Source organism: Plectropomus leopardus, chromosome 15 (assembly GCF_026936395.1).
Source record: "Plectropomus leopardus strain MGB_pleo_1.0 chromosome 15, ASM2693639v1, whole genome shotgun sequence".
Taxonomy (NCBI): Eukaryota; Metazoa; Chordata; class Actinopteri; order Perciformes; family Serranidae; genus Plectropomus; species Plectropomus leopardus.
The window spans coordinates 16,559,344-16,581,385 of NC_142190.1; the positions used below are offsets into that span (position 1 = coordinate 16,559,344).

The following is a 22,042-nucleotide window of genomic DNA, read 5'->3' on the forward strand; positions in this document are numbered from 1 at the left end:
AACTGCATAAAGTGTAATGAATTGGGTAAGATTGAACTCTCAATTAGCTGCACAACCACTGTGACAGAGACCATTGGGAAACCTTTACAGGCAATAACTCTGTGCAGGAGGCTGTCGTGTTTTGCAGATTTTCTGTGAAGCCAATTTATTTCCAACTGAGTCACAGTGAAGCTATTATCAACCCATAAACTACATGCACTTGATCTATTATCTCTGGGCCTTTCAGACTGAATCAACTGCAGCACTCACATTTTTAAGGTCATTCGTTTAGACTGAGATTAATCTTTTGATGACCAGAAAGCAATTAACTTCAATCTCCAGTCTATGTTGGCTTCTTTAAACTCTCGTACATTTTTCACAAGTTTCCTGATTTACTGTAAAGGAACACAGAATGTATTAACTTGCAGGGATAAATCAGCCATCATCAGCTAACCATAAAGTCCTCATCAGTACAAAAACTAGCTCCTGCAGGTTAATGATAGGTTCGGGTTTTACGGTGGACTCTAATCACAGAGTATGAAAGCTTCTCTACCCAATGACCTGCATGCCTCGCCTTGACTTTGTCATCAAGATGAAGCTACATACCTGTCATGCAAACACAAAGGTCAATGTTGCTAGTAAAACAAAGACAAGCCAAACAGCTACTCAACTCCAGCAGTATGAAAGTTGGGCCTCAGCATTAAAGAAACTGCAATAAAAGTGTCATCCTAACCAACAAATAAAAATGTTGAGGCAGATGACCACTTAGTAACTTAGACTGACAACTGAAAACTCCTTTAAAATCAACTCCAAAGAGCAACATTTTCCCAGTATTGCCATGTTTGTTGGCTGAGAAAAAACTGAATCAAAGATGATCCTAGGTGGTCGTTTTGCATACACATAAAACCCACCTCCCAAGAGCCTTTCAAACTACAGTATTAAGGGGGATTCCATGTGTTTATGAAGGGCCTTCTGATCTGCGCTGTGTGTGTGTGTGTGGTTTCCAGCCCTCCTCTCCCCTCTGCGAACAGAGAGAGAGGCTCCCAAACAGGGGAGCGCTCAAGTGGAAGTGATGGAGGGGACAGGCAGTGACAAAATGTACAGAGAGGAGAGAGGGGAGGGAGGGGAGGGTGAGGCAGAGGGTGACCGGCCCAGACAAATACCCTCACACGCAAATCACAACAACAAGAGACAAGAGAACTAAACAATGACAGCAGGAAAAGCTGAACACAAGTTGGACGGCTGGATCAACAGTCACAGCAGCAAGGCAGACTGGGAGCCATCAAGAGATCAAGCACTTGTGGACTGGTGTGAATGAAAAGTTTAGAGAGCACTGTTAGCAAGAAAGAAATAGAAAAACTCACCCAAACTTTGAGTCTAAGTCGCTGACTTTCATGATTTCCATCTGAGAAAGTAATAAGTTTCCTAATTTTTAACTACTAAGGATTCGCTGAATAATTTCCGTCTCGTTCAGAACATCTTTCTTCCTCTAAAAGAGGGACCAGACCAAGTAACCAGGAGAGCTAGATATTAGAGGGAAGACTTCTAGTGAGTCCCTTCTCCCCCCACCGAGACCTGAGGCTGCCTAGTGGGAGCCACTGATTGGCCAGCCGATGACGTCCGGCTCTCCGATGCACAATGAGCGCAGCGGAGGGAATATTTCACTGCTGCAGATAGCTGCTAGTGCTGCCGGCCGCCTGAACAACAGGGAGAGAGGGGAGAGAGAGAGAGAAAAAAAAGAGGCCTCGCATTCCTGGCTGGCTTCAAAGACGGAGCAGAGGCCGGGCGCCATTCATTCCCAAGGCCCTGAGCCCGGCACATGGAGACTAGCCAAGGCAGGAGGGAGGACGGAGGAGGGGAGGGGGTAGTGATGGTGGGGCTGGTGGGTGGATGGGTGACCTCCCAGCCACCAACCCCCCCCCCAAAAAAAGAAATATTGTCATAAAGACTAACTATCCCCTACTATCAACCTCATTATACCATTTGTCTCTTATTCTTAACATCTATTAGTCTTAACTGTTTTCTTCTATTCTTTAAACCCTATAAAAGACAATCATTGTCCTCTTTTTAAGACAAAATTTTCTGTTTGTAGTAAGATAAAAGAACAGTTAAAATGAGAAATTAAATAAACAGGTGATGGTTTATTTCATTGTGAAGATTAAGTATGTTAAATTAAAATTTGTGCATAAGAGCTTAAATGAGAAAAAATATGAGGACATGAGTCTGCCTTTTTTAGATATACGGGGTTATCTTCGTCAATTTTGAGACTATTCCAGATGAGTTTTTCGACATCTTGCTAACATATCTGTAAGCGTACCACATGTGGTCAAACTGTCAGTTTCAATAATGTCGGACTGCGGGTGACTCACATTAAAGACAGACACTAACTACAATCACACCTTAAGTTATCTGTCAGTTCAGTCTCACACTTTGTAGAAATGTGTACACCTTTTTCAACATCTGTATAAATACTTTTATTACTTAAATTCTATAGAAAATGTAAAATGAATGAGAAGCATCTCAAAATGAGAAGCATTCTTTTATTTTGAAGGCTGATACCTGATTCCTATGTTGGAAACTATTAGCTATAACTAGCTTTTAGCCTGGAAATAATGTACAGGACTTATTTAGTGATTTTCCGCACGTGTTTACATGAGAACTACAACTGGGGGTCAACATTAAATAGAGACATGAAAACAAGGATAATCTCATGACCACTGAGCTAAGTACTATATCATGGTGAAGTGGCAGAGAGAGTAGGCCCTAAGACCAAAAGAATTTAAAGACCATATGTTTAAAAAAAATCCTATGAGGTCAAGGAGGGTGTCGGGCAAGGACACATTTTCTTAAAGAAGACTGTATTAATAAAACCAATGAATAAGAAAGAGAACACGGGATAAGGCTGATGGAGAGAGGAAGGAATGAAGGATGGGAGGGGGGGGTGTTTAATTCTTTCAGATTTTTTTCTTTGTCTTTCATTAGTGATTATGTTTTCCAGCGTGACCTTCAGCATGCAGCCACGAGACCGGACCACCAGGCATCTGAGAGGCAAAAGGCAGAAATCAATAGAGAGAGAGAGAGAGAATGCAAAGACAGAGAGTACAGGATGGTAAAAAAAGATTTTAAAAAAATGTAGCAGAACAACCATAAAAACAAAAAAGTGGAATAAACAGGAAAGACAAAGATGAGAGAGGCAGATACAGCAAATGCAGGAAATTTGGGGACTACAGTAGCTGATGCCATGATGGTAGCCGGTCAACCAACTAGCAAACCAAAACCAATAAGCTTGTTGGCCTCACTGGCCCCGTTAAGTTTGTTGACGGAGATGATGATTGGTTGACAGACCTCTGACTGCAGCTAAATGGATTGCTCCTGAAAATACTACTATCAGCACTGTCAATCAAATGGCTTTTGCGCAAAAGATGAATTTATCTAAAGTCTAAGTCCAAGTAAATAGTTTGGTCCCTATAATTGGTATGGCTTCCTAAGACCATTGTTAACATCATTAACTGCACTTGTGCTTCCCTGATATAATAAGTCAAAATGTCTGCAGTAAAAGAGGTTTTTTAATGTGATTTTATGTTCTCACATCGTCTGGGACATGTTTTGCTTTGTGTTCCCAAAGTCAAAATTACATATCCTGAAGCAGCGTCTGGTTTTATGCACCACATCTGTAACAAATTCTAGAAAACAGCACGTCCGCTGCAACTACAACTTCTTTTCAATCAAGGCTGAACATTTTTCTGTTTGCTGCTGCCTTTTATTAAATCAAATAATTATTAATTTCTTACACTACACTGTAACCTTTATTCTTGCATTTTATACCTTTCTTTTTTTATTTTAGCTTGTTTTTATTTTCTGTTCTCTTGGCCCTTCAATGGCTGTTAAATTGTATTTAAATGTCCTTTTATAATGTGTTTTTTCCACTCTCTGTCTCAATGCTTTTAATGTTTTTTCTGAAGCATTTTAATTGCCCTGTTGCTAAAATGTGGTATATAACTACACCTGCCTTGTCAAAACCAGTACAACTCACCATGGGAGTAAAATGATGCCAAATGTGGACTCCTAATTTTTTGAAAAATATTTAAACTGTAACACATAGTGGACTCTTCCTATAGGAAGTGTCAACACCAAATTAGACCAGATCCTCTGAGGGTTCAGCATTGACTAAAGGGGCAAAAAAATAAAACGTTTCACATACAGTAGATCTTAGTAAAGAGGTACCACTCTTGCTTAAGACATGATTTAATCTCCTTGCTGTAGGATTAAAATCGCTCCACTGACCTTTTAGCCCATGAAGGACTTCATAAAAACGTGAACCACTGTGGTCTTTACTTAGCTTACTCACAATGTACAGTATATATATAGTACTCTACTCATTAAATACCACTGCACAGCCCTGAACTCCCAGGTAGGCTGAGGAGACTTAACAAAAGCAACTTGAAATATATCCCAAATCTTTATGGGTCTTAAAATCCGAAATGTTATCAAATCTGTAATCATAAAATGGATAAAGGGAGTGTCATAAATGCACAAATATTGAACTATGACCTCACTTCTGGCCTCAAGTCTCCCACAGGACCTGAAAGACATCATTCCTATTGTCCCTGATCAAAGAGAAACAGAGAGGAAGCTGTTTTTGAAAAGGTGGAAATGGTTGTATGTTGAGCACTGACAGAGCAAATCATCTATTAGTGGGAAAGGGAAAGCTGTGTTGCCATGCACTGTTACCAAATACCGAAAAAGACAGAGACATTAAGCATGTTTTAGCATGTGCAGAGGAGAGGAACTGTGGCAGTTTGTTGCTGGGCAGTACTCACACCAGTGTCTAAAATCTCTAGCTGACCAAGACAAGCTGTCACACTCTAATAAGCTCTGCATTCCTGCCTTGATCTGGCCTAAATTGTTACTTGACAAAATTAACATTTCATCTAGCTGATTTAACATTGATGTTTTCCCAATAAGTTGCATACATGTGCAACTGGAACTACAACGCGTGCACTTTTCTTTTGTATCTGCAGGAAAACAAATCACTAAAAGCCCTGTCATCTGTATGTTGTGTTCAGTTAAGCAATTAATGCTTACATAATGACACACACACCCATCCACACAAAATGCAACAAGGTCAACAAAAGTGTATTATTAATATTCTATAAAACAAACAGTTAAGCATTCTGTATCCTCCCCAGTCAACCATTAACCAGGAACTGCATCATGCCTGGCAGCACCGAGCTTTAAAACTGAACACAGGTCTCTGTGAATGATACACTTCTTATTACTTTCAAGTGGCTTCTGAGAAGACAATTACTTTTGTATTAAGGACCCCCCGGGGGCTGCAATATGATCTAGTCATGGTGAGTTAAACTGGATACTGTAGGAATTCGTCCTCACCAGAATAGTACAAGGCTGCAGGCGCTGGGAGCTTTGTTTGAGTGGTGTTTGGTCTAAAAATGGGGCGTGCAAATTCATTTTTACTGCAGCATATCGTTTTCAGTCTTTGGTATGTGTGTTAAAATCTGGGAACATAGTGACCTTGGTCAAAGTCAGATGTGGAATGATTATAAAATCATGAAGGCAATTGGACTGCCGGTAACTAGATAGCAAACTTACTGAATGCTGTCAAAGTACATTGTGACACACTTTTTTACAGATTAAATAAAAAGTTATGCAGCAAGCAATCAGTCTTACACCTGGCGGAGGAAATATCCCCAATTTGTGCAAGAGCCAACAAACTTCATGGTGCAAGGTGCTAACTTCTGATGTCAGCAGAGAGATGGCCAAGTAATAATAGCCAGTAATAACAGCAGGGCTCTGTGGTCTAGCGTGGGGACTAGGGCTGTCCTGAAATACCTTTTTTGGGGCTTTTATGCTTTAGTGATAATTATCCGCCAGTAATCAAACATTTGTAGGTACATGACAGAACTTCTCTAGGTCTCAGTGACACTGCATGTGTGTGTAACAAAGAGAGTGGTAAAGATAGGGAAGAGAAGGTGGAAGGTGGATTATTGCACGTAATGTTTCTGTAACTTAATAACAATTTGGAAAGCTGCTGGTCAGGTTGCATCACTAGGTGCAAAACAAATGCTTTTCACAGTTGTCAGCCGTGGACAACGTTCCACATTTAATCTCACCTGGTCCTTTCCTTGGACAGCCAATCTGATTGCTTGAAACAGGGGTCAATGAATACACTGAGGACACTGGCCTCATTTTTGTGACACTTGTCACCTCCTTTAAATTTCCTACACCAGTTCAATGGTAAAAAACAAAATAAAAACCAAAGTATTCCAATACTGATTTGAAAAATTGATTATTATGGCAGCAATTGGAGCTTTGAAGTATTCACGTTAGCCCTAATGGAGACGGTAGAAATTTAATTTTAAATTGTCTGTACATTTCTGTTTTATATTGTCATTAGCTTGTTTTATTTGTCACATCTGTTGTGTACTGTAAACCTGTCTATATTTAAACAAGAAAAAAAAAGTTAGAGTACTATGAAACATAACACTGTCGTGATAATGATGAAATTGAAAGTTAAATTGATATTTAAATTTCACATTGGCAGATCACACAAGAAATGGTCTTTTTCATAGTTATTTCCAAGAGCTACTTTCTGCTTGTTTTTTTTTTCTGGAGAGCCTCTTGAAAATAAAAGCATCAATGCACACAGATGGAAAAAAAAGTGATAGCAGCTTAAACCATCTCTGAAAAGCAAAAGACTACCTTATGTGTATATGTGTGACCAACAACAAGGGAGCCACAGTGACAAAAGAGGGCCAGGGTGAGGAATGTATGAAAGGAGAAAAAACACACAGTGAGAAAGAGGAGACGGCCCAGCAGGAAGCTGAGGACAAACACCACCGGAAAACACACAGTAAAAAATGACCCACTTCCTGTTCAAAGGTGAGAAAAGTCTCAATGACTCTATCATTATGGAAAAATGTTATCCTCAAAAAAAAAAACTCTATTGTTCCTGAGTCCCCAGTGTCTATGCCTCAGGCCTCATCACTGAAACAGACCTAAAGACACACATCTCCAGTCTTAGCAGTACAGATAAAATACAGCTCAGTTGGTCCTCACCTGATATTCATACCAGTACTTTCTTTGGCAACATCTGTCAACTCCACCAGCTACCTTTACACTGTTGGATGTTATTTTCTCAATACTTGAATAATTATTTAATCTTTAAAATATCAGAAAAATGCAAAAATGTGTGAAAATGTGAATACCCACAGCAGTGTCTGATATACCAGAAATTAATTCACCACTTTATACCCAAGAGCAGCAAGGCACTTTATCATCAGAGAGTCCCTACCAGTTAACTCAGCCCGTGTCTCTCTTGCCTGCAGCTGTCTCTGTCTTGCAAGGCTGCAGTAGCCATCTCTGTTCTGTTACATAACGAGCTGTGGTCCAACCAGCTGACCACAGACACATAACAGACGCAGGAGTTCACCCACGGTGGCCCCTGAGGTGGTCCTGTGGCAGCCATGACACTACATGACTTCAGCAGGAGTCTTTGAGGCCTGGCACAGAGGTCAAGACTTCCCAAGGAGGCACTGACTTTTGCAGTACATGTATTGGTCTTGTAGTATAACCAATCATTAATTAATTTTACAGTGACTTCTATCATGCAATTAAGGGTCTGTATTAACTCACCCAAACTGTATTTTTTTTATCAGTTGAACAAATTAAAAGAGCAAACAAAAAGGAAAAAAAACAATGCTGCAGATGCTAATATCTGATCAAAAATAATGGTTATATGAAAGACCTCATGAAGAGAGATGCCAGTGATAAACACTGATTTAGCGCCATTAATGAGAACACATGATAAGAATCAATTTGTGTTTCATACAATTTCAGGAAACAGAGCTACACAAAAAAGTCCTACTGCTTAAAGAGAACAATGAAGTCCTTGTGCAAGCTGTTATATACAGTATACATATTTTGCCCTTTCATTGTTTCTAATGGAATGCATTAATGCTGGTAAAATCCGTAGCAAAAGCTGATAATGGACTTATCACACCTTATACAGCGCAGTGTGGCATAAAGGCCATACAGTGTGACCTGGTTCTTTCTTTAATTTTTCACAATTTGATTAAGTGATTGCTTTTTTGCTTATAAGACCTCATTCTTGCCATGGACGTAATCGGGTTTAATGTACGGTACATTGTGTTTGTGGAAGAAAGTTATAAAGTTGACTTATACAGTAGCATTAATGTAATTTGTCAGAAGTATTTATTAAAACAGGATTGGGAAGCTTTATCATGAAAAAACAATTTCGATGGAAAAGCAAAATGTGTGCCACTTTGTGTATTATGGCATGTTAAAGGAGGCTTGTTTTTTTACTGTATTTAATCAGACTTTAATATTCAACGTATTCTAGCTGAAATTTGCGTATATGAAGCTATACCCCCGCTTTCCTTTAGCCTGCATGATACACTACTACTTTTATAATGACACTGAGATAATGCAGTGATAATTAACACAATATTCTGTGTCTTTACAGTCTACTGCTATGCAGTGGAAAAGGTACATGTTTAATCATAAATATGTAGCCAAACTAACAGCAGTTATCCAGTGAAATATCTCAACATCTATGCGATCGACTGGGAAAAACTTGGTATCTTGAGGGTACCGACCAAATTATATCGCTACTATTGAAGGCCAATTCATGTTTCATCAACAGGTGCCACTTTTTAGTATCTAGGAGTGCATCTGGGTCAGAACTCTGGGTTTAGAAAAGAGGTCTAAGTGCTTCAAAGCACCCTGTCACAACGTGGCTGTTGGGACAAAGCAGAGGGAGACACACTGGTAAAATTAACCAATAAATTGATTTGTTAACTAAAAAAAATTAAAACAAGTTAAACAAGCTTCACAAATAAGTGGTAGAAATCTGTAGTCAGTAGCGTAAGGAGTGAGTGAAAGTGTGCTGTGGGGGTATTGTGCTGCAAAAACAGAGAAGCAAAGGTGTGGTGACGAGGTCTGCCAGTCTAAGACTGACTGCTGCTCTTAGTATATGCATGGGGCACACGGAGCCCAGGTGTGTCCAATGTCACTGATTGCAATCAGTCAATCAAGTCTGCTGCCCTGAAATGAAAAGCACATCACCAGTAGCAAAGAAAACAAACAAAATCTGAAAACTGAAGCTGAAGCTGAAGCTGTCCACGGAGCTCTGCCGCCGCTCCGTCAATTTCCCAGCAAGCCAAAACTGTACTGCTGGCCTGCCACAACAGTTTTGGTGTAAGGCCAATTTTTTTTATTTTTTTTTACTATATATATATATATTATTTTAGTAAAAGTCTAGTATCACTGCTAGAGGAGCAGATACACATGCACACACACGTAAACAGACAGAAAGAGAAAGAAAGTAAACTACAGAAAAAAGGTACTGTAATGGGTACTGGAACCAAATTCCAATAACCAGAACCATTATCTGTTAAAATGTGAACGATACTGAACCCTGAGCACCACCACAGCATAATTTTGATGATACCTTGAATTTTCATCTAGCTCCTTAAACAAGTCAAAATTTTAACATGTCCATTACTTTGGTTTATGACCCTAAACCTGAGACATTCCCATCAGCCTCAGCTGTACTTTGTGTTTAGTGCCAACTGGCAACATATAAATATGTTATCATGCTAACTACAGCACGTATGTATCCTTACACTGACATTTCTCTTATAGCACCACTGTGCCACATGCAGTTTCACAAAACCATACAATAAAACAATCTACAATCTGCAAATGGTAGCATGCTGACAATATCGATCAGCAAGCCAAACACCTGACACTTTATGACGGCATGGCACTCTGACCCTCTGTGCCTTGTCACTGCATTGGTTGTTTGGCAGGCGCACATGGAAAGGAATGTGCTTGATAAGCAACGAGGGCAGTTACAGATACAGCACGTTAAGCAAACAGGTTATTATGTTCAGGAAACAGCCCTCAGTTTGACGGCTTATAACAAAATATGTAAATCTTTTTCAAAGATTTAAACTTCCAGCCACTTACTTATTATGCAGTTTATTTCAAACATCCAGACCTCTGGCCACAGACAATAGTGCGGCCATAGTAATGACATCAATATTCCTCTAGTTTCCAGTTAGACAAATAGCAAAACCTGTCTGCTTTAAACTCTACACTATTCCTTGAGGGAATGGTCATTTGTGCTTTAAACATTATTGACTCCACTGCTCTATTCAAATATATGATGTAATGATGTGAGATGACGTCACAAGTCATTTATTGCCCTGTGCAGAAGGCAGGTTAAGATAAGACAGTAAGAGGATAGACTGCAGGACACTTCCTGGTAGAGCAAACAACTGTATGGGAGGATCACAGGACTATAAACCTGTGGAGTCACATTAAATAAAGCAGCACGATAACTTTTTACAGAGCTATTAAAGGAAAGTTATGATTTTCTACAAGTAGGGCTGCAGCTGACAATCATTCTAATAATGAATTAATCTGGAGATTATCTTCAGGATTAATCTATTAATCGGTTGGTCTAAAAAAGTTCCCACAGTCCAAGGTGACATAATAAGATCAAATATATTCAGTTAATGATCACAGAGGACAAAGAAAACCAGAAAATATTCCCATTTGAGAATTTGGAACAATTTTTAAAAATAAAAACAGGTTTGGACATCTCATTCATTAAGACATCCTGATTGTTTCACATCATGAGGCTTAATTATATCACACTTAGAAAGTTTTATTTTCAATACCCGTTGCATAACGACCTTAGATATTTAATCCTACACTGAGTTCACTTTGTATTTTTTCCCCTACAAACTAATGTATGTTCATAAACAGAAAGTAAACAAACAAACAGTTACCTAACAGCAGCCTTTCCTGTTGGTAGCAGAAATGGACATAGCAAAAAGTGTTTAGTCGACAGTGAGGGCTGTCCCTGTCAGGAGCAGAAAGTTTGTTTATTTTCAGTACATTTTTACTTTGTCTCGTTACTTGTTTTGTTTTTTTAATAAAACATTTGATGCACCACGTATTTTCCTATTATCCAATCTGTCCCCCATTCAAAAAGTTTAGACACCCCTGGCCAAGGGTGATTTTTTGCAGAGATGCCTAAGCACCAATCATGAATCGGCAAAAAGTGTTTAGCAACACAGTGACAGAGCACACCTTAGACTTAGCTGTTGATCTGACTTCACTAGGCCTTCTTCAGAAAGTCATTTCATCCAAGTGGCTGAAACAGATGGAAGTACTATGTCTATAGCCTTGGGTTGTTTAGATATTAAATAACATGTTTCGTGGGAAAACACACAAAACCCTTTGCATCCCTTTGCAGTCACACAGACCATACATTTTTCAGCAATACACAATCCTATTTATGTTGAGACAGTCAAATTATAGAACTGGAGCTGCATGTATTCCCCTCCTGTAATCATTTGGCCTCCTGGAGAGGCCAAAGTCAGGTTACAGCACTGAATGACTTACTGAGCTCACAGACAGCAACATTCCTCCTATGGCTTTATTGCTCCTAGATCCATCTAATATGAGGCAATTACAGCCCATGAATGGGCATTTATAGACCACAGACTGTAATGAAAATATACAGGGAATATCTGAAAAGGGACAAAAATAATTCTTGTCTTCAACAGTAAATATACTCCCCACTCCTACCAAAAAACAATACAAGATTAAGGCATCAAGCAAAGTGACAGTACACCTGTCAAAACTACTAGTCTTTGCTGGTTAAGCCGCTGCAGGTGTTTTCAGTTCCTTTCACTGATTAGAGTCCTGCTCCGCAGCAGGCAGGTGGATCTCTGCTGGAAATTATGAGGTCATCTGACTGCATGCACTGATATTGCTGCAGTCGCACTTGATTTTGTTTCTCATTTATTTCAGTAGGCCTTCTTCACAGGAGACCGTTTGACATTTTACAGTAGGAAAAGCACAGGTGTGACTAATAAAATTAACGATGCTGCTTTGGTCAAACAAAAAAAAAAAAGTTTTTTCACTGTGCAAAAGGACTTAAAAGGAAAACCTTAAGATTTTGGGGAAAATCATTTTTTTGCATTCTTATCAAAGGTTAGATCAGAGGATAGACCTTTTTGACAGCACATATTTTGGCTTGTCACAGTAGTAAAAGCACAGGTGAAACTGATAACATTGATGATCAGTTCCATTAAATGACCACGTGAGATGTTCCTGTGAGGCAGCATGCACAATACCATGGCCTCCCCTAAATAGGATGCAGCTATCATTAAAAAGGACCTATTATGCTAAATTTCAGTTACATACTTGTATTTCGGGTTTCTACTAAAATGTCTTCAAAATTCTTAAAATGGTAGGTATTGGAGCACCTGTATCAACTCTCTGTCGGGGATGCTCTATTAAAGCGCCTGTCTCTTTGGTTTACCTTATTATTTCAAACTCCAGTGACATTAAATATAAACATACAACAATGTAAAAATGTACAATACTGTGTGTTTGTGTGTGTGTGTGTTAAGATCCAAAAAAGAATACAGAGAACATGTTAAGTCTGAACACAAATGACTTCCTCAGACTGAAGTCAATATTTAGTGTGACCTCCCTTTACATGTAACACCTCTTGAATTGTCTGTGGCAGGCTATCTTGAAGTTTTCTCAACTAATTTTCTGATATACCAGAAGAGTTGTATTATACATATCATATTGTCTGCTCATAAGAGTTCAAGACATGCTACGTAGGTAGTTGTAAAAGGACTTTAGACTAAAAGTGCATCACAAACAAGTGCTTTTACCTAATTTGCCTGATTTAAGCTCTTTTCAGGACTCTTCGCTCCATTTGCTCAATGTCTGTACACTGTGCCTCACCGACTTCTCTTATGTTGCACCTTTATCATTCTTATTAAAAACACCTGTATGGGTTGATTAAAATGTAATCACAAGGCGCTCAACATCTTAGCGAAAGCGCCTTTATGCTGAGCCTTCCTTCAGTCACAGAGGCCGATTTTTTTAACCAATAAGTACAGCTCATTTCAGTCATGCGTGCATCCTTGCAGTAATTTTAATGAGCCACATACACACAAATTCTACACTGACGTCAGAGAAAAAGGCTTACTGACTACAGGAGTCATTCGTGCATGAAGCTCATGCTGTTACATCTGTGACATCATGTCTGGTAAGAAAAGAGAAACAGCCGAAAGTAAAAGGAGATATGCGGATAAATAGGATAAAGGTGTGAGAAACTGGGTCACTGTCCACTATCTAACATGGCGTGATAATAGTGAACAGACATGCCTCTAATCTCTCCTTTTATACTTGCCAGGCTGCTTTAAGCAGTGTGAAAAGGACAGTCCAGATACACGATACGCTGCCTTGTGGAGCAGCAGCAGCAGGACAACAAGGAAACATTTGCTCAGTGTTGCACCAGAGATTTGAATTGCAAAAGAACCTGTCAGGCAGACAGAGACACTGTGTGAGGGCGAACGGTTAATGTTCACTCCCCCCACTGACCCCGACATGGCTGCAGCTGAAGTTAACAACACATCTAAACCAAGAAATATTCTTGAGAGAGGAGATTTTTAATCTATTTGAGTTCAGACTCCAACTGTCAGGATAAATTAGGCACATTAAAAAGTGGCCAACATTCTCCACATTTTTGTTTTCGGACAAATTATCAAGAGCACTGACCCTGATAGGCCGAGCACATTAATCCAAGTGGAAGTGATGAGCCATAACTAAGCAGATGAAAATAAGGACTTGTGGGTAACAGGTGTCCTCACATGAAGAACCCTTCTGTCTCGTATTACTGTTCTCCAGAATCCAGTAATTTATTCGTCTTGACAGCCTAGTTTCAAATCTCACTCAGTCTCTTTCTCCTCTATTTACACTTCTGTCTCCCACTCATTCCTCAGACACAGACAAAGGTTTCAGTGGGTGAGAGGAGTACTGGAAGCTTTCCTGTTTCCTGAGTTGAGTTTCAGTTTTGACAACTGATTCACCTGATGTAATTTGATTCCTTACAGTCTTAATGAAATACAGAGATAATTATTTAGTTTGTGTTGATCAACCCAGTTTAATTTCTTGTGAATGATCACTTACACACACACAAAAAACTGGGTCAAATCAACTTACTGCTTACACAGTATCACAGTTACTGGTCAGAGATCACTTCATGCCCAACTTTGACTTCTTTACAATTACTTTTGTTTATATAAACTTTGGGTACTGGTAAGGGAGTTCATCTTGTAGTGTGAACAGCTGCTGATTTAAACACCTACAAAATTATACTAGATTTGTCCAGAACAGCACACAGAAAAGATTTTTCCACCGACCTTGCAAGGCATTATTTGATATGGAAAAAGCCCAAAGCACAAACTAGAACAGATGGCCTGATCACATCCCTCAATGTATCCGATTTCGCCAAACCTGCCATTTCTGATAGCCGGAGCTGTTTAATTTATGTGCAAAGCTGGCGAAATATCCTGACTGAAGTGATTTTCTTGGATCAAGCACAATTTATTGCTTACATTCAGTTAAAAACAAGGAGTAATTCCAAGCTACAGGCGGGGCATGTTTTTGGCTTCCTCACATCAAAAACAAATATCATCATGTTGTTCAAGAGTTATTGAGGAAAAAAAAAGAACTCACCACTAGAATCTCAATTACTCCAGATGAGCCCTAACCAGCTGTTATTACTACATGAACATATATTGCAACAGAGCCTCATAACTATAAAAAGTCTTAATTTGGGCCCTATAAAAACAATGGGAAAGTTTGAGTAAGTTGGCTCTCTAACAAGAAATATATTTCCTCTCTCCTATTTCTCACTCTCTAAATCTCCACATCAAGCCTACAGGGGGATTTCTTCTGTAAAATGAACCGAGAATAAATCTGATTTAGTGGACAGCTTAGCACTAGAAAAGCAAGACTGCAGCTTTACATTTTAGAGTGCAAAGATCTCAGCTTTCAACATGTTACTTAATGGGTTTCCCATGCCCACATAATGTACAAACTGGTGCTTCAAAAATCATACCTGTAAATAGCAAAAGGCTTGTTATTATAGACAGTGAAAAAAAAGCCTGGCATTAAAGTTCCAACAGATATTTAATTAATCTGCTCCAGGTGGACACTGAGTTAGCACTTAGCCAGTTACATCATTCTTCAGGCCATTATGAAGCAGATGATCAATGTAACACGCCAACAATATTTCCCTGAACAGGCTGATAAGGCTCTCAAATTGAGTAATCCTGGGTAAGCGCTTTTCCTCTGAGAAGCTTGCTTTATGCTGCAGAAAGCTATATTATGAAAATAATGTAACAATGAAAAAGAAAATTATTATTTTATCCCGAATACAGAGGCTCTTTGTTAGCTCACAGCGCTATTACCACGTGGATCATAGTGCTGCAGTCATCTCGCCTCCACCTCAGCATGTTTAACAACAGAACATGTGTCGGAGCTATGTTGGAAGAACAAAGGAGTGTCTAATGTGTTGATAATTACAGAGTCCCACCTACACCTCAGGCTGTAGAAGAGCTCCCAATGTATCGACGCCTCTGCAGACACTCTGTGTTAACTTTTAATGGTTCTGCTTTGAAACATATACAGTAACTTAATAGTAGTGATCATCACGCAGGAGTCAAGTGATTTCTAATCTACATTGTGTTTCTCAGCACAGAGCCTGCCACCGTGGTTAATTTTGGGGGAGCTGATAACAATGGGCTCCTTTTACTGTTGGCAGCGCAGGTTTCCTACCACAGAGCAGGGGAGGAGAGGGGGATCAGAGGTGGAAGGGGGGGCAAAGGCTGTAAAATAAATCACTCAGAGATTACACTTCAACAGAAAACAGCACAACTGGACTTTGTAACCTGGGAGAAAAAATGGTGAGGTAGTCAGAGGTGGTGCTGCCTGAGGAAGCATTGGTGTGACTATTATGAGGGGAATATTACTCCTTACTAAGATGCAAAGAAAAATATAAACTTGTTCAAATTTCAGTAGTTTTGCTTCCACTTTAATAATTTCTTAACATGTATTATTTTAGCAACTTAGACTAAGTCAAGGTCATCCCAGCTCTGACTGGACACTCACAGACACAAACAAAGATATCAAGCCTCTACTTCCAGCCATGTCAGACAGCTGTAAATGCCTCTTTTATTAGGCAATATTACAGCCATAATACTGCGTCCGTGGCCGGCTCAAATGTTGGTGACAACCCCTCACCCACACCTTTTCATCAGGGGCTATGATACCTGAGAAGGCCCTCTGGAAGACCTGTTAGCACAGTGTATTATGGAGCTACAGTACACACAGAGAAATCTCTCAGACACAGAGGATGAAGGGTTGCTCTGTTGTTCACACTGAAACAGCAACAGCATCACAAAAAATCAGTTTCTTCCTCTCTGTACAGGCCTCTTTTTGATGCCTCAGTGACCCTGACTATTTTAACATCAACATTTTCAGACTTTAAATCATAATCTGAGATCAGCGTAGTGATGTTTTTGCATTTCAGTCAAGCACTGTGGCTTGGTTTTTGGCTTGAATTTAGATTTTTCCTGATGGATTTTCTGTACTGTGGCTGTTGCTACTTATGCTAACAAAAGAAATTGTTGCTGCTGGCAAATAATAAAATCCACTATTTTCTGTCCTTCAGCGCAGAAGAATCCTAACCAGTGAATGTAGAATATCACTGTCAACTGATACTAGAGAAAGAAGTAAAATTGTGTTTTCATTCAGATGAAAAAAATATTGTTTTTGAATATATGAAACAGTTCCAATAATCATTTTCTGCAACTGCTGCTGGCAAATACAGTATCGACACACCAATACTAGCTGTGCTTTTTCACTTTCTGTGATTGTTAATGTTTAATGTTTAATTCTACGGTTACTAACCAAGAAATGAAATATCATCGCTGTCATGTTTTCACCCTGTTATATTTATCTGAAAAATGTAAGTTTTATGTCCTCAATATCAATTTTTCCCAATGGTATCCAAAATGGTATCAAATATTGATATTTTTCAAGGTACTGTATAAAAGTTAAAAATTACAGTATTGTGCGAACACTGCATTTAATAATACAGAAAAATGGGCACCCTGTAACTCACCCAGTAGAGCGGGCACCTCATGTACACAGTTTCTGTCCTTGCTGCAGTGGCCGTGGATTCAGTTTCACCTTGTGGCCCTTTGCTGCATGTCATCTCCTCTCCTTTCCCCTTTCACTCTACAGCTTTCCTATCCTAATAAAGGCAAAATAGATAAAAAATATGCAGAAATAAAACTTGTGTAAATCATATACAATGGGTAAGGTAACACTGAATGTTAACATAGCTTCCGTTTAAGAAAAGCTCCACTGGGCAATCTACATTTTCCCAAACAGGAAAAGGTGTATTTGTAAAAGCTGCCTATACAAAGGGGTTACTCACACACACACATACCCACCTGACATATGACACTGCCATATCCTAATGAGGGTCCTATAGGGTCATACAATGGTGTAGGTGTGGTCCTGTCAGATAATCACAATAGGCAGTCAGACAGACACACATAACTATACACACTTTCCAGTCTGCCCTCAGGAGGTCTCGTATTAGCCAACGATAACCTCTGTCAGCCATTTGTCTCCTTCTCGTCTATCTGCTCTATAGGACCTGAAGAGGTCTCTGTGTTCCTGACAAAAGGAGAAGGATCTGACACAATAACTCACCAGTCAGTGGTCAAACCCGGGTGATAATTCTACGTTTGTTTGTAACTGTTTGAAACACATCACATGACATGCAGTAATTTGAGCCATTATTTATGTAAAAATATTTATTATAGTATTTATAGCAGCCAATCAGAATCTCCCATTGTTGTGCCATGGCTTAAATAGAAAACCCCCCAAAACTTTTTTAATCATCCATTTGTAAACTGTGTCATTATTAGCAACCAACACACAGCATATGCTGCGATTAAATCAAAAGCATTGATCATAATTACAGCTACTTTTAGCCAGTCTTATCAAAAACCCTTCCTACCAATGTCAAAGTAAATCAGAACATATTAAATGACTGCTTGTTGTAACCAGCAATTGTTCTCATCATTATCATAAACTGACTTCAGAAAAAAAACTTTCAGACAGGCTTTGGTGACCTCCACACAAAAGCCATAATAGGTGGGAAGGTGATTAGGCATCACCTTCCCATCTATGATTACCACAAAAAACACAGGTTTGATTTCTGTGAAAGCAATTCTGAAACACTCACACATACATCCATTGATTCGCTCAAGTTACTCCACAATGATGTAATGTTAAAGTAATATTTGATTCCTTCTGCTTTTATTCAGATTATCTGTGAAGGTGTCCCAAAACTCCAAATTTCCATATTAATGTTTCCTTTTCCAGCATGCCTGTTAGTTACAACAACCTGATTCTCTACCTATTACTCATTAATCATGTGGGGATTTTTTTTACTTTCATATGGCATCTTAAACCGGCCTGTCTTCCTCTTCTGTGCTCTGACTCTAGAGAATCAAATCTTCCACCCTGATTTTTTTTTAAATCAGTGTTTAAAGAGGCCTTCTGCAATGATGTCATACAACCTACCTGAATACCACATTACAGCCATGCACCAAAGAGTGCATCTATCATCTTTTCAGCGTTTCCAAGGTCATGACTTGCAAAACAGCACATGATGTCATGATGACTTTCACAGACCAGAATGCCACACCTTATGCTAACTAGCCTCCCTGCTAATTACAGTTTAATTATCAGCACTGCCACGATGTACCAAACTTCTGAAGCATAAAATTACTTCTGCATGACACAATGTGCCGAGATTATCTCAAATATGCCATACTGAATACTCTATTACACATTAAACCCTTGATAAAAATTAGTCTGACAGACTTTGATCAGCCACTTCCACCTTTCAAGTATAATCTCATTCTTTTGTGGCTACAATGTATTGCTGCCCCCCACCCCCTTTATTCCTGTTAATTAAATCTTCCTTTATTGTGAATACATTGCATAATGTCGGTGCTTGATCACATCAGTTGATTTATATCCAAATTATCCTAAGTCCCATATTAGTGGTTAGCTCCTAATATCAAAACAAACCCTCTCTCGTACCTGATTACGGCCAGTGTGAGTCAATAATTTCACTGTAAAAGACATCATTGAATTCCCCATGGCTTTGAATGAGTCATTCACAGCTATTTCCTTAATTCATTTATTTTCCTGTAACCAACAATACTAGTGAGAGCCTCACATCATGCAGGTACAAAGAAAGAGATGGAATTACAACACTTCCATTACGGGAAAATGTAAACATCACAGGTAAGAATAACAGAACCCAACAAGCTGTTAACTTATTTATAACTTTGACGTCCTCCTGCTACATCCTTGACCATTATCTTACTTTGACACCTTCACTAGATTTCAAAGAGACACCAGAGTGATAATAATTGAATACAGTGACATTAGGTCATTTAATAAAAGGTTTCTCTAATTTTAAGTTGCTTTATTTATGGGATTTCATTAAGTTTTCAGATTTGGAACAACAATTGTGTGTGATCTCACCATTTGACTAAGGTCAATTTCAGCAACATTTGCACAAGTTTTTAAGATATATTTTTTGGCTAATGCCTCCATGAGGTTCTTTATGCTGCACAATTAATCTGAACCCGAGTGAACTTCAACTAACCTGACTCATGCAGCCAAACCAGTTAGTTCATCCTTGTCGAGGTGGGCTGTGTGAGAGGTCACTGAAAGAATGTAAACATCCGACTGAAAAACACACTCACACCAAGGGTAATTTTCCACTGCTAAAAACTCAAACAACAACACACCACATAAAGTACCAAACTCCTAACATGCTATTTTGAATCTTAAGTGTCCTAAAATGACAAAGATATTATTCCATTCCATTTCGTTGAACTACTTTTTCTGCAACACACTGTCAATACTACCCACACATTTTTTGTTACCTTAACAGCAGAAGGAAAAAGAAAGAGACATGGCAAAAGACAGAGGAAGATATCATGTTTCCACACCCTGAGTAAGTTTACATGCATAGCCCATGGCTTTGTGACCCTACTCTATTTTATAGCCTTGCCCTTTTATTTTCTGCCATCTTTTGTTTCCGGCTTCCTTTCTTCTTTCATCTTCCTGCAAACACACACACACCACCTACTCATGCTATACAAGTCCACCAGCCACAGTGGCAGGGGGACAAAAAAAGTCAATTTCCAACCCTGACCACCATGCACGTCTACTCTTCTCAAACATTTCTGTAAGGGTCTCTTTGCAGCCTCCAGGTCAGGCTCTGTGGGTGCAGTGGAGCCGGGCAGGGCATCCAGCAGCAGCACAGAGAGGCCAGTGTGCTCCTCCTGCTCCCACCATCTGACCAACGCACCGCATGAGTGCTTCAGTTTTAGCCACAGCACAAAACACCAGTGTCTGGTTTCCCCCAAAGCAACACTGCCACAGCCGTGGCGCCTTTTGTTCCCAGTTTAAATAAAACATAGTCCAGTCATTAGGTAGAAAGGCTCTCCTGTGCATAATTCAGGGCCAGGTATCAATTTGAGGCAAGGAGATAAGGTTGAGAAAGGACAATACTGTGTTGTTTTCACAATACTGCCAAATAACAGCGTAAGTAATGTGGACCACAAATAGTATGAAAATGACAATTAAATGTGGTGATAACAGTAGTTTGGGTTGCTGTTTGTCTCCAGTCCACACTATCTATTACAGAGCTGCAACTAACCATAATTTTCAGCTCATCTGTAAGATGTTTTTCACAGAGCCCAAATTGATGTTAAATAAATTTTAACAGGCTAATAAAAAGGGGGTTTTGAGGTGGAAGCAGAGTAGTTTAGTTTTACTAAAATGTAATCCATAATAAACTTTAAACACGTGTAAAGCTGGGGGATTGTATTTTTTTTTTATCAAAGTAGGGGAGCGGCTGGGGTGCAAATTTGTTTTTTTATATCACGACCCTTCCTGGCCAGAGCTACAAGTTTTTTTTCTTTGAGCATCCCTATATGACTGCAGGGAAAATGCATAACCCTCCCTACACCATAAATAACAGTTTTTCACAAATTCTGGCTATGATAAAAGGTGTGATTTAGACTTTTAAAGTAAACATACCTTTCAAACCCACTTGGGGTTCTGGGGGTATTTAAAATAAATACAAAATCCAACCATTTAAAGTTGAATATCACTCCTCATAGCTAAATTACAAAACATAACTCCCTCCCCAGTGCTGAAAACATATTATTTAATGTGTCTCCCCCATTTTGCAACACCACCATCCCCTCTCATAAATAATAAGCAGGCCCTAAATATGAATTAAAATGTCATATACACGAGGTGTAAAAGCTTACAATAAGTCAGAGCATGCTATTCCAGAAAAGTGATAACTATGTCCACCAATTTGACCACCAACAAGGACTATTTCCTATGTAACGTTTGCTCCTACTTAATCAGTTGTAGCTTGGTAAAGGACGTTTATTTCACTCCCGACAAGAATAACAACTAACAACAAACTGCACATATAAAGAGAGTGTCGATGTAAGAGACATTAAGCCATTTTTACAAGAAATAGTAGTTAAGCAACAGGTTGACAGTTGACAACCGAAACTGAGCAGCGCAGCGATACCAGAAGCACCTGCTGCGACAACAGTCCCCTTCACTTCACGTACCTGCTGATTCCCTGTCGCCGTTTTCAACTTGTAGTCCTTGTTTCTCTCAGATTTGTCTCCTGCTTTTAAGTGAATAGTGGTTTAAAAAAAAAAACTAATTGAAACTAAAGGACAAGATTCACTTTCTAGCAGTTGGCTGAGGTGCCTCGTCGCCCTCAGTAATGAGCTTTCCTTTTTCCTTCGCTGGCAGTTAGCTTACCTTATTCCCTGGAAGAGACAAGCGGATGAAAGGTAATAGAGGACCAAATCGACCAATCAGATGCGGCGGGAGGCGGGCATGTTGGGAAAACACGACACCCGATTGGTCAGTCTGTGTTAATGGCGGAACAGCATAAACGGGAATTTCTCTGTATTTTGGTATTTAGTTCACTGGAAAGAGGCAGAAACCAAGAGTCAACAGTGACATTTTTACTGGAAAAAGCGGTAAGTGAATTTAT

The 22,042-nt window shown here is 39.3% G+C and overlaps 1 protein-coding gene across 5 annotated transcripts in view; it reads right to left on the reverse strand.

The window, feature by feature from the left end:
- The window catches only part of shroom1 (shroom family member 1), a 35,828-nt gene extending 14,002 nt beyond the window's left edge, over window positions 1-21,826 (reverse strand). The window contains exons 1-4 of one of the 5 annotated variants that reach the window (XM_042499068.2): window positions 21,606-21,826; window positions 19,607-19,667; window positions 17,364-17,430; window positions 17,030-17,161 (exon numbers count right to left, since the gene is read on the reverse strand). The gene's annotated coding sequence lies outside the window, so the exon portion shown is untranslated. Of the gene's footprint in view, window positions 1-1,343; window positions 1,682-17,029; window positions 17,162-17,363; window positions 17,431-19,606; window positions 19,668-21,605 lie in introns of those variants that run through there. The other 4 variants (XM_042499066.2, XM_042499069.2, XM_042499067.2 and 1 more) reach the window with 4 other exon arrangements.
- Between the last annotated feature and the right edge of the window lie 216 nt (window positions 21,827-22,042).